Consider the following 12,694-nt stretch of genomic DNA (forward strand, 5'->3'; position numbering starts at 1 on the left):
CGGCCCTGGCCCCGGTGCGCGCCCGCCGCAGGCCCCCGCCGCCGCCTGCCGCCCGCCGGCCGCGCGCCCTTTTGTGCCCCGGGCGGGGGCCGGGGCCGGGGCGGGCGCCCCTCGCGCGGCGCACAAAGCGGGCCCGGGGGCCGCGCGGGGAAGTTGGGGCGCCGCGGGCCGGGCGGCTGACAGCGGGGGCCGCGGGGAGGCCGGCTCCAGGCCCAGGCCCGGCCCGCCGCCTCCCCCGCGAAGTTGCAGGAACTTTCCCCGCGCGGGCCCCGGAGAGGCGCGAGCGGCGGCCCGGACGCCGGCGGGCCCGGCCAGGGGGGCGACCGGCGCGCCCACCCTCCGTCGCGGCCCCCGAGCCCCGGGACGCGGTCAGGGCCGGGTGGGGTGGGGGGACCCCGGCCGGTTCCCCCCCCAACCTTCCCTCCCCTCTCTCTCCGCCCCGCGGGGGTGGGTGACAGAACGGCGTCGGTGGGGGTGGGGGTGTTGGGGCTCCACCGCCTCCTCCCGGGCCGGCATGGTGCCCCGTTCCCCCCTTCTCTGCTCCAGACAGGGACGCCCCGGGTTTGACTTGACCTTATGCTCTCTGGGGACCGTGGGGGGGGGGGGGGGGGGGGGGGAGGTAGAGTTGGGCCTTGGCCGGTGGCCGTGACCTGGCCCTGTGCCTAGTTTTCAAAGCGAGGCCCCTTCCCACCCAGAAGTAAACGGGGAGGAGGAAGAGGAGGTGCCCGCGGTGCCCAAACTGCTCCAACAGGTTCTCACGTGTTTGGGCCTGGACAGGACAGGGTCGGGGGGCTGGCCAGGGGCTGGCCAGGGCTGTGTGTCCTCCGTGGCTGCCCCCTTGGACCCAAAGCCAGAGGGGCTGGGGATGGAATGACCCTGTGTGCTGGTGGGTGTTCCCCGAGTCCCCAGAGGAGAACCTCCTGCTTGTTTAAAGGGTAGATGGGTCGGTTGCCCTGCCAGTTCCCATGCTGGGGACCCAGGCAGCCAGATGTGACAGGAGCTGCTCAGCTGGGTCAGAGCCAGGCCCGGGTCCCAGCTCACTGCCTATGACAGGGACCAGGTGAGGAGGGGTTGGGACTGTTCTCAGCAGGGACAACTCCTGAAATCCCCTGGGCCTAACAGGCTGCCTTCCTGCCTGTGGATGCCCAGGGCTGCAGAGCCCCCGGGGCCTGAACAAGGGACTCTCCTGAACTGTGCTGCTGTGCACCCACCAGCTGGTATCCCCTCCCTCAAAGTTCATGGCCGGACCAAGGGTGAAAGCCGCCATCTGATCCTTCAGGGCTGCTCTGTTCCAGAGATGCTGGGAAGCTGACCCTGAACACCCTGCATGTGGCGGGGGTGGGGGGGGGGGGGGGGGGGGTTGTCCTTCCTCTCTTCCCCCACCTCACCTGGAACCTGCTGAGCTCCCTACCTGCCCAGGCCTGGGGAGGGCCTGGGAGGACCTTGGGCTGCTCAAGGGCCCACTCCACTGGGTTGGGAAGGCAGGCGAGGTCTGAGCTAGACTTTGAGATTGGGTGTTGGGGGGAACCCATTAGTGAAGGGCAGGCAGGGGAGAGGGGCTGAGGGCTGGTGCCTGGTGGGTGGCATGCCGGACAGGCTGAGACAGAGCTGGGGAGACGTACGTTTGGGGAGGCCTTACTCCTTTCTCCGTTCTCAGTGGAGGTCTTTGATTTGATCCAACGTAGGCACAGGCCATTTCATCAGCTCAGATTCATTTCCATCCACGTGGGGTGGGCCCTGGGGTCTGCAAGGGGCTGTGTTTTTCCCCCTCCTGTGGGCGTGTTTTCTGTGTATCTAATCAAGGGCCCCTTGCAGGAGGGAGCCCTGAGGCTGTAGCTTTCCCAGGTAGCTCAGGGCAGGTGCCCAGATGGGGCACGCGGGGTCGGGGTCCGGCCTGGGCCATCCGTGGCCCTCACAGCCCTGGGCACTCTCCCTCCCCGTCCCTGCATGGACCCTTCTTCTGTCACAGGAGGGTGTGCGACGTGACGACCCCTGTGCTGTCTGTCCCATCTGCAGGTAGTCCTGGCTGACCCAGACTTTTTTAGATCCACGTCCCACCTTGTGGGGGACTTTGTGTTCAACAGCTTGACTATTTTATTTTGTTTTATTTATCTTACTTCATTTTTTTGAGAGAGGGAGGGGGTGGGGGAATCCTAAGTAGGCTCCATACCCAGGGTAGAGCCCGACACAGGGCTTGAACTCATGACCTGAGCCGAAATCAAGACTCTTGGACACTTAGCCGACTGAGCCACCCAGGCGCCCCTTGACTCTCTCTTTTTTTTTTTTTTTTTTAAAGTTTAAATACTTTATAACTTTTTATTTTAGAGAATTTTGGACTTACAGAGTTACAGAAATGGTTCAGTGTCCTTATACATGTCACGATGCCTCGTCTGAAGGCAGCCCCTGCCCGGACCACATTACAAGCAGGGCAACTGAGGCAGAACAGGCGTGCGGCTGTTAAGCAAAATGCAGGCCTTAGCTGGTTATTGGGGCAGGTTTTCCCTGTGCTGTCTTTTTCCTATTCCAGGACCCCAAGGTGCATTTCCGTCTCCTGAATATTTCTTTTAGAGGGAAACTTCGTATCATTCCCTGAAATAACATATTAGTGGAACTTGCCGTAGACAGTACCTGTAAAAGTAAACATAACTGTTAAAATAACAAGCTCGGTCTTGTCCCACCTGTGGTCCATCACCTCTTTCCAGGGCACCTTATTTTGGGAGGACTGGGAAGGGTCTCTGTGGTTACCCACACTCCCAGTGGCCCAGTCTTTTCTGGGAGGTTTCCAGCAGTGTCCCCAGGCCAGGGCGTGATTGGGGCAGCCCCATTCTAGAGGCAGAGCCTGCTCCCAGAGTGCATTTGCCTCTGCAGGAAGCCCGAGGCACCCTGAGTCGCCATCCTACTGGTCCCTAGGGAGGCCTCTCTGCTGGGCTGGGCTGGGCTGGGCTGGAAGCACGGTCTGCCAGGAAGACAGGAGCCGGGGTGGCACCCCATCCCCTGGGGCTGGACCGCCTTGTCAGCCCCGCCGGTCTTCACCTGCACCGACTGGCATTTGCCTGGGAAGCTGGCTTTGACTAGGGAGGGATGGAGTTGTGGCCAGCCACCTTCTGAACTGTCTCGTCTGTGTGTCTGATGGGCAGGTGTGGCACCCGTGGGCAATGGGGCCTGTCCTTCTCCTGGGTGGGGCAGGCACTGGGTGGCCTGTGTCTTCCACCAGACCTCGTGTGTCCTCCACTCCGGCCTGCAGTGAGGCATGTGGCTGCCGGGGCTGGTCGCTGTAGTGGCCAGCATCTCCCCTTGTCACCACCTGGGTGCAGAGAGTCCCGGTCTGCAACAGGAGTGATTCTGTTGAAGTGTCAGGCATCTTAGAGCTTTCTGGTGCTCTTTCAGTCACCTGTTCTGTCGATTGCAAGGGGCTTTGGAGGCAGTCAGAACCATTGATTATAAGGAGTCCGAGGCTGGAGGTACAGCGCGAGCCCTTCAGCGACAGAAGTGTCACTGGTTTCTTGGTCAGTGTTTCTGGGTGCGTGTTCTGTGTGGGTTGGAGAGGTTCCTGGGCTCGCACGGCAGATCTGTCTTCTCTTGGGATTCCTTCGACCAGAGTCAGACTTGCACATGACAAGCTCTGTGGCAGCCTGGGGTGCCCTGTCCAGTCCTGAGGAAGCCCCGTGGGGGCAAGAGCAGGCACGGGGCAGGGAGGCTGCATCAGGGTTGGCCTCTGGTATATCCGGAAGAGGGAGCCCGTCGAGTCTCTGAGCCCAGGAGTGGCGGGTGAATTTGATAGGGCTCCTCTGGCTGTCATGGAGACACAGGGTGGGGAGGGGGGCGTTGTGGGGGCAGGGAGACCAGGAGGGGGGACAACGGCAGAGGGGCCAGGAGCCAGTCCCCAGATGGGAGATGGTGGGCACAGCAGGGGTGGGGCTGGGGTGCATTCTGGTGTGGATTCCCTCTGTCTGGGCTCCTTCACAGGAAGGCCCTGTCTCTGGGCTCCCCTTCCCAGGGCTTGTTGGCTTTTGTGGGCTCTTGCTATGCCTCTCATCCCTCCCAGCCATAAGCTTCTTGGGGCAGAGCCGCGTCGGGGTCCTCGGCCCCCATGGGTGCCAGGTGACACTGAGCAGAGCTCTAGGCCGGCCCTCTTGGCCTGTGGAGTATGTGTCCTCGGAGGGAAAGGAAGGCCCATGAGGGCCGATGCACAACCGGAGGGGGCTCTTAAGTCCTTGAACCAGATTCCTGAATACGGGACGAGGTGGAATCGAGGTGTGTTTGGTGGGTTTGCAGGGAAAATGATGGATTAGAACAAGAAATTCTCAGGGCGCCCGGGTGGCTCCGTGGGTTGAGCCGCTGCCTTCGGCTCAGGTCATGATCTCAGGGTCCTGGGATCGAGCTCTCTGCTCAGCGGGGAGCCTGCTTCTCTCTCTCTCTCTCTGCCTGCCTCTCCATCTACTTGTGATTTCTCTCTGTCAAATAAATAAATAAAATCTTAAAAAAAAAAAAAAAAAAGAAGTTCTCTGTGCGTGAGTTTAAGAAGCGCTGAGCAGGTTGGGGAGACCTCCTGGGTCTAGAGAGCAGAGAGGAGGCCCCTGTCCCTTGGTCCTTAGTTTTGGAGTTGGACTCACTGAGATGGCCAGAATGTTTGCTTTTAACTGGAAGCAGTAGCCGGAAGCGTGCTGGGTGTGAGCCTCGGTCAGTCCTGCGGCTGGCACCGGTCGGGGTCGCTGCAGACGGCACCTCGGCACCCCGTTCTCTGGGGCCACCCCCTCGCCTCTGCACTCACGGCGTCTGGCCATGTGGCAGGGCTGTATCCCAAAAGAATGAGGGGACTGAGCGTCAGTGTCGACCAGGAAATGGGGGTGTGCTGGAAGAAACCAGCTCCTAAAACACCTGGTGTGGGAAGAGCGAAGCCCCCACTTGGCTTCTAACTGGCCGATGTGGCTACAGGGCCCCTCTTGGGCTGCTGTCTGGCATGGGGCTTCCTTCTCTTTGTTGGTTCCCGCGGTGGCCTGGCTGGTCGTGGGGCCGACCCTCTCGTCCTCTCACTTCAAGCAGAGACAGGGACGTGGCTCCTCTCGACCAGCAGGTGCACACGTTCAGTTTGGGTTCTTCTGGCTCAAGGGCTGGAACAACCTCCAGGCACCGACAACCCCATTCATGTCCACGGTTTCGCAGACCTGCAGGGAAGGAAATGCCTTTGAGGCAGGGACTCACTCGTGGCGCCAGGTGGGCAAGCTGGGCTCTTCCTGGCAGCACCCCCCCAAGTCCCAGGTGTGCCTGGCGCCCCACTGCCCTGCTCAGAGCCGCGTCTCTGCCTCTGCCCCTCTCCCTCTCGCTCCTTCCTCTTTCCTATCTGCCTTGGTCCTCAGCTCCTTGGCTTGGTGTGGGAGACCCTCACCGTGCTGTAGAGTCTGTCTGCTTCCCCCCAGTGCGCGTGGTCATCTGCGAGAAAACACGGGATTCCAGCCAGTGGCTGGCTGTGATCACAGAACATAAGGACTGAAGGTCCTTGTGGTGTTCGTCCACTTTTATCTTTTATCTTTTTTTCTTTTAAATTGGGAGTGAAAGTCACACATCGTGACCGTGAGTATTTTAAAGCGCATGGGTTATGGTATCTAAGGTTGCTTCGGTCTGGTTCCCAAACATTTTCATCACCCCGGAAGAAAACTCCGAACCCTTTAATCAGCAGCTCCGCACCCCCCGCACGCCTCCGCAGCCCTGGCCAGCCCTCCCCGTGTTTGCTGTGCCCCGGTGGATTTCACTGTTCTGGACGTTTCCAACAAACGGCCCTACAGTGTGGAACCTGTGTGTGTGTGGCTTCTAACACGTAGCATGGATTTTAGGGCCCTCCGTGTTGTGGCGGGTGTCCGAACTTCACGGATGTTGCCGGGGCCGAGTAAGTACTCCCCCGGGCAGGCAGACCGCGTTCCTGTACCCACTCGCCTGGCGATGGACTTGGGGTTTTCCCGTGGCCGCTGTCAGCGGCGCTGCCGCGAGCACTCGTGTACGGATATTTGTTTGAAGACCTCTTTTTGTCTCGTTGGGGAATTACTGTGTCCTGTGGTTATTCTGTGTTTAACTGTTGACGTGCCCACGGCTGGCTTCCACCGCGGCTGCCCTGTTCGGCGAGCGAGCGCCGACGTGGGAGCCGTCTGATACGGCTTCACCCTTGCTAACACCTGGTTTTCCCCACTCTAAGTCACAGGCCTCCGCGTGGCTGTGAAGTTGAATCTCATTATCATTTTGATACACGTTTTCCTAATGGGTGACGATGTCGTGTGGGTTCATGTACTCGTCGTCCCTTTGTCTGCTTTCATGGGAGAAAGGTCTGTTGAGACACTTTGCCCACATTTAAATTCGGTTATTTGTCTTTTTATTGTTGAATTGTAAGAGTGTTTTATATGTTTTGGACACTTATCAGATACATGATTTGCCAGTATTTTCCCATTCTGGGAGGTGTCTTTTCACTTCTGTGTTTGTGTCCGTGGATCCGCCAAAGTTTTAATCTCGGTGACATCCAACTTACCCTTTTTCTTCTGTTGCCTGCGCTTTTGGCATCGTATCTAAGAATCCAGTGTCAAATCCAAGGTCACAAAGATTGGCCCCTTTGATTTCTTCTAAGACTTTAAGAATTTTAGCTCTCCTGTTTGCTTTCTGATTCAGTTCATTTCTGTGTGATCTGGGGCAGGGATCACCTGTGTTTGTTTGCAAGTGCACATCCAGTCACCCCAGTACCTCCTGCTTAGAAACCCTTCTTTCCCTGTTGAAAGTCGGTAGCCTTATTGAAAAGCATTTGACCTCGCACACGGGTATTTCTTTCTAGACCCTATTCCGTTCCGTAGTCCGTGTGTCTTTCCTTAACGTCAGAGCCGTGCTGTGTCGGGGACGACAGCTTTGTGGTGGGTTTTGAAACCAGGAGGTGTGAGACCTCCAGCTTTGTTCTTTTTAAAATACTGTTTCAGCCTCTCAGGATGCCTTGCTATTCCATAGGGATTTAAGAATCTGCCCCTGTTTCTTGGGAAGGGGCTGGTGGGGTTTTGGCGGGGATTGCCCTGAATCTGTAGATTCCTGCCGTAGGTGGCGCTGACCCCGAAGACGTTGTGTGTTCTGATCCCTGAGCTTGGAGTGTCTTTCCACTTACTTAGAATCAGGTCTTTGATTTCTTCGGCGGTATTTTGTAAATCCTTCATCCCTTTGTTAAGCTTATTGCTACGTATGTTATTCCTCTGGGTGCAGTGGTAAGTGGGACCATTTCTGGAACTTACTTTTTGGATCATTCATTGCTGGTACTTTTACACCCTTTTTAAAGAAATCACCTTTTAGCAGCTGAATGTTCAGAATGAGGCGTGTGCAGGGCACAGGTGTTCGTGGGTGTGCTGGGGCACGCACACACGTAGCAGCGCGCCTATGGACGTCTTGTGCCCATGTGTCCACACACATGGGGTGGGGTGCTGTCCTTTGTAACTGTTGGGCCTTGCCCCTGTCACATCCTGGCATTTTCCATACACTTGTTGCGGGGGGAGGGAGGGGTGCACACGCAGGTCTCTACCTCCTTTGGCCCCCCTCCCCTTTGAGGAAACAGTGGTGGGGCAGGCGAGGCCTGCTGCTGGGTCTGTGTCGCACTCTGCCTTGCTGACCTTCCGAGTGCCCCCAGAGTGGTGGTGATGGGCAATGCTGACTGGGAGGGAAGCCAACCGAGGCGTGAGAGACCAGCTCGCTGAGGCTGACGCCACAATGTGATGGGTAGGACAGCAGTGCTGTGCCCCCAGAGACGGGGGTGCTGCCTAGGACCCCAGAAGGAAGGCAGGCCCATGCCTGCAGCATGGCTCCACTCTGCTCCCTGGGTGGAGTGGGGCATGAGGACAGTGAGGGAGCCCCTGGGACAGTAGCCTGGGCTGTTGACTGAACCATGAGTTTGTGCTGGGGTCTCCAGCATCCCCAGGAAACTGTGGCCATGGTCTCTGGCCCTGTGCACTAGGACTGGGTCCTCCGAGTGGGGTACCGTTTTCTGCTTCACACGGAGCTACAAGGTGGCCCTCATTCCTTCTTGTGCCTAACATAGTGTGGACAAGTGTGAGTGTCCAGATGGTGCCTGGAGAGTGCCCTGCGGCTAGTCTGCGGCTCGGGGACCCTCCACCCCCACTGTGGCCAGCAGTCCCAGACCACAGTGCACCTAGCCTGATGACAGGAGCTCCGACATTTGGGAGCTCTTCTTGTCACTTGCCTGCTTTGGCCCTCATTTTGCTTCCTCTTGGACACCCTGTCAAGACCTAGCCTGGGTTTGGATATCAGGAAGCTGGGCTGACAGAGGGTCTCAAGATAGTGTTTCCAGGGAATGGTAGCATATCCCTGGAGACACAGGACCATTCCTGTCCAGGCCCCACTCACCATCTTCCTGGGCTGACCTGCCACCAGCTGGAGAGAGGACACGGATTCGGGGGTTCAGGTCCCATCTCCCTGCAGGAGTGACTAAGGCTGGGGGTCCTGCAGCATGACACTTGACATCCTGGAAAAATCCAGAAACTGTAGCCTGATGTAGTCTGCCTCCTGGATGAACAGGCCTGGGGAGGGAGCGGTGGGGCTTCCTGGAGCTCCCAGACCTTTGGGGAGGGGCATGCCACATGGGGCCACATTGGGACCTTCTGTTGGAGTCTGGAAGCTCCAGGGTTGGTTCCTATTGACGTGTGTGGAGTGTCTTTCCCAACTGTCTGGCACCCTGTGCCAGTCTCCCCAGCTGTTTTGAAGAGGCTTGTGACAACAGGGACACCTGGGAGGTGAGGGCGTTTCCTGCCACCGGTTTGCACCCAGCCCTGGGCACGTCCTGACTGTGGTCCCTTGTTCTCCCAGCGACTCCCAGCGACTCCTGAGGACCCAGGTCTGCTTAGGAGAATCTGGCTGGGAGAGGGCCCCTGGCCACGGGTCACCCAGCCCCCTCCCCACTCCAGCCAGTGAAAGCCACACTAGTTTTGTGCTGCAGGCAGTGAGGATTCCCCAGATTTCAGACGCTGGAGGCGATGGGCGTTGGGGTAGCTCCTCGTCTGCCAAGTGAGGCAGCTGTCAGGTCAGAAGTGGGCACCTCAGGCCCCGGGCTCGTTCTAGGCCCTGCAGGCAGTGCTGGGCACCCTCATGCGGGGCAGCCTGCTTCTGGTCAGAGGCCACCCAGGGTACCCTGTCTGGGAGGGGATATGGGTGGTGAGGCGCCCTGGGATGTGGGCCACGGATGGGAGTTCCCTGATCCCTCAGCTCAGTGGGATCAGGACAGAGCGGGATGTTCTCTAATGTCCATCTAGTTAACCAGATCCTGTCCTCGTGCTGCAGGCTGTGGATGGAGGGGCAAGACGGGGAGAGATCAGAGACCCCGGCAGCAGGGATGGGGGATACACTGGCGGGAGGGAGAGTGCAGAGGTTGGAGCCCTGGGGGGGGGGAGTGGGGGGTTGGGGGGTGAGGTCCTGGGGGAAGAGGGGGGTCCTCTGGGGAGGGAAGGGGGCTCTGGGGGAAGAATGGGGGAGGGGTGGTGACCCTTGGATCCCAGTCTGTATGCTCTTGGAACAGGCCCCAGCTTGCTGCGGGTGCATGAGCGAGCTCTCCAGCTCCCCCAGCGGCCGGGGTCCCCGGAGTCTGTGCTGTGTGCTGCCCCATCCGGGATAGGTGTGTGTGTTTGGGGCCCAGGATGTGGAGGTGGATGTGCGAGTGACCCGATCGGGGCCGGGGGTGCGTGAGACAGAGGCATGACCACGCACCTATAGGCCCTGCCGTATCTCAGCAGCTGCCTCCCCCACTCAAAGGACGTCTGCTTTGTGCCCGACCTTGGCCAGCAGGTGAGCGCTGTGTCCCCTCCTGTCTCCTCCTACCTCATTGTAAAATGTCTGGTGGGCCCTGAGGGCAGTGCCAGCTGTGGCTGGCAGGGTTCACTTCAGGGGGCCCCTCTGGCTGGTAGTCTGGAGCGGGGTGCGGCCAGCAGCATGGGGCTGCCCGCCCGCCTGCCTGGTCCACCCCGTGTTACCCCTGCTCCCCCGCCCCGGTGTTCTCCCTCCTCAATGGCCACCTCGAGCTCCTCCAGACTGGTCGGTGGGAGGGTCGGTGGGAGTTGGTGGGAAGGGAGAGCGCCCTGTGGTCCCCGCCTTGACTGTTGGCTGAAGGCAGGAGGGGGCAGGAGGCAGGCAGAGCTGGGGTCAGGCTGAGGAAAGATCCTAAATACTTGAGACTGACCTGGGGCAGGACACCTCAGGAGAGACCGTGTCTGCCGGGGCAGGACTGGCCGGCCGAGCTCTGAGCGCGGGGCAGGGTGGGGGTCAGGGGCTCGGGGAGCCCTGTGCGGAGCAGCACTCCGGCCTCTGCCCCGTCTTGGGGTGCCCGCCTCGAGGTGTGGGAACACGCTGGGGTCACGGGCCTGGGGGGCTCCGCCAGATGAACTTGGTCAGGCGGGAAACGGATTTCTGACTTGTATTTATGTACCGTGATGAGGAGCAGCTGCCTTTATTCGTTCAGGAGGAGTCGAGGGGATGGATTTGCAGATGCAGCACTAGCACGTGGTGTTTCGAAGCCGAGAGTGTGTCATGAAAAGCTTGCCTTCTCCCTGGAAACAGCCTGGTTCCAGCTTCTTGAGAACGTGAGAGAGACCCCTGTTTGTGCAGGACGTACGGCCACCGCCCGCCCCTCCGTCCATGGGCGCCTGGGGACGCTGCTCTCTGTCCCAGGACACCGCTTGTCGCGCTCTGGCTGAATGGGCTCATCCTGCCCCTCACGGCTTCGTGCCCGGGGTCCTGTCTGCAGGCCTCCTGGTTGACATTCAGCTGGCTTCTCCCCCTGAGCTCCCCAGCTTCGGTCAGGGACTGTCCTGGGGTCTGCGGTTACCTGCTGGGAGCAGCCGTGTATGTCGGACAAGTTCCGTGACGGACGTGCGCGAGCGGGAGCGTGCAGGTGGGGCTGCAGGTTGCGAAACCGGCAGGTGGACGGTGCTGGTCCTGGTCCCCTGCTCGCAGGGCTGCTGTTTCCTGAGCCTTTCTGTCGTGGTCGGTTTGGTCTGTCACGCCCCGCTCCAGCGTGGAGGGTGGGGTTGTCGTGTGTGTGTGGGGGGTGTTCTCCCACTGTCCCCTCGGTCTGCCGCTGCCCGTTCTGGAGCCCGTGGCCCCAGAGCCTTTCCTCCCTGCCACGGTGGGGTTTCCAGCGAAGCCAGAGAGAGCAGGACCTGAGAAGTGAAGTGACGGGCAGCCTTCCCCAGATGGCGGGGGCGCTCCGACCCTCGCGCCTCCTGCCCCGCGGCCCTGAGCCCCCCAGACCTCCAGGGCTGGCAGCGGTTGAAAGCATGCCTGTTTACTAAATATCCCCTCTTCCTGCCTTTTGAGGACTGTTGTGAGGTCAGGCCTCATTTGCTTTTTTTCTCCCTGTAAACTTTTTTCATTTAGACTTGTTTTAGGTTTACAGAAAAACTGCAGACATGATAGAGTTTGTGCGTGCCCCGGCTCCGTTTCCCTGACTGTCAACCACCACGTGTCACCACCGTGCCCTGGTCACAGCTCCCTCAGCAGCCACCCTCTGTCCTGGTCCTCCCCACCTGCCCACCATCCAGCTTCCTCAGCCTCCTGGTCCCAAGCTGGCTTCTCAGACCGACCCCTTTGTGCAGGGATCCCGACACCAAAGACCCTTCGTGGCTTGCGGCCCACTGAGGAGCTGTGCCTTCACTCTCGTGCGCTCCCCAGGCGCCTTCATACCACCAGCGGTGCCCTCATCCGGACACGGACAGCCTGATGGTGGCGGCTCCTGGGGCACGGTTGTGGGCACACCACACCTGGCCCTCATTACACAGGCTACCGCAGACGGTCGTGGTGCTTTTTCTTCAAGGATTCTTCCAGAACCCAAACTCATGTTTATTAGATTTCAGTGTGCTATTTGGAAAAGAAGGATGTAATTAGACTGGTCTTTGGAACGTCCTCAGAAATGCCAACAAGAGAGCAGCCCGGGCCCGAGGCTCTGCCTCGGAGCAGGTGCCACTGCCCTAGAGTGGGGTCTGTGAGCCGTCCCCGGGGAGCACCAGCCAAAGGCCCCTCTTTCCTGCAGGAGAGGGAGGCTGCACAGCTGTCTGCCCCTCTCTTAGCCAGCGCTGTTTCCAGACCTTGGGGCGCCCTCACAGAAGGGCTGGAACCCCCGTGGTTGGTGCTGACCTTGGAGAAAGGCCCCTGAGTCCCAAGCAGCACATGTCTCTAAGAGCGGGCAGCCCTGAGCCCCACTTGGGACACTTCCCATGTGGCGGATGTCTGTCTGCAGCGGGCCACTGTGGCAGCTGGGCAGGAGGACGCAGTTGGATGGCTGTCCGGGTTATCTGCCCAGGCACTCTCCACGGTCCCTCTGAATGACCCAGGGACCTGGCTGGCCCCCAGAGGCCAGTATTGCCAGCCTCTCTGGGAGCTGGCGGCCTCCAGAGACCCGAGGGGGAGGGGAAGCAGCGCCTGGCAGCCTGTCCCCTTGCCTGGGCTTCCCTCCTGACACTCTGGGGTTCGAGGATTTGGGTTCATTTTTAAGGTCCTGTGGGATACCTGTTGTGCAAGAGGGTCCCATCTCCGGGGAGTGTGCAGCTGCCACCTGCATCGGAGCACTGCTAGTTAGAGGAGGAAGAGCCTCCTACAGAAAGGCCCCACGGCACATGGCACCTACCCTTAGCATCGCTTGGAGAGAGCCCTTCGGGGCTGGATGCATGCTGTGTGCGCT

This window comes from Mustela nigripes, chromosome 9 (genome assembly GCF_022355385.1).
Source record: "Mustela nigripes isolate SB6536 chromosome 9, MUSNIG.SB6536, whole genome shotgun sequence".
NCBI classification, from domain to species: Eukaryota; Metazoa; Chordata; class Mammalia; order Carnivora; family Mustelidae; genus Mustela; species Mustela nigripes.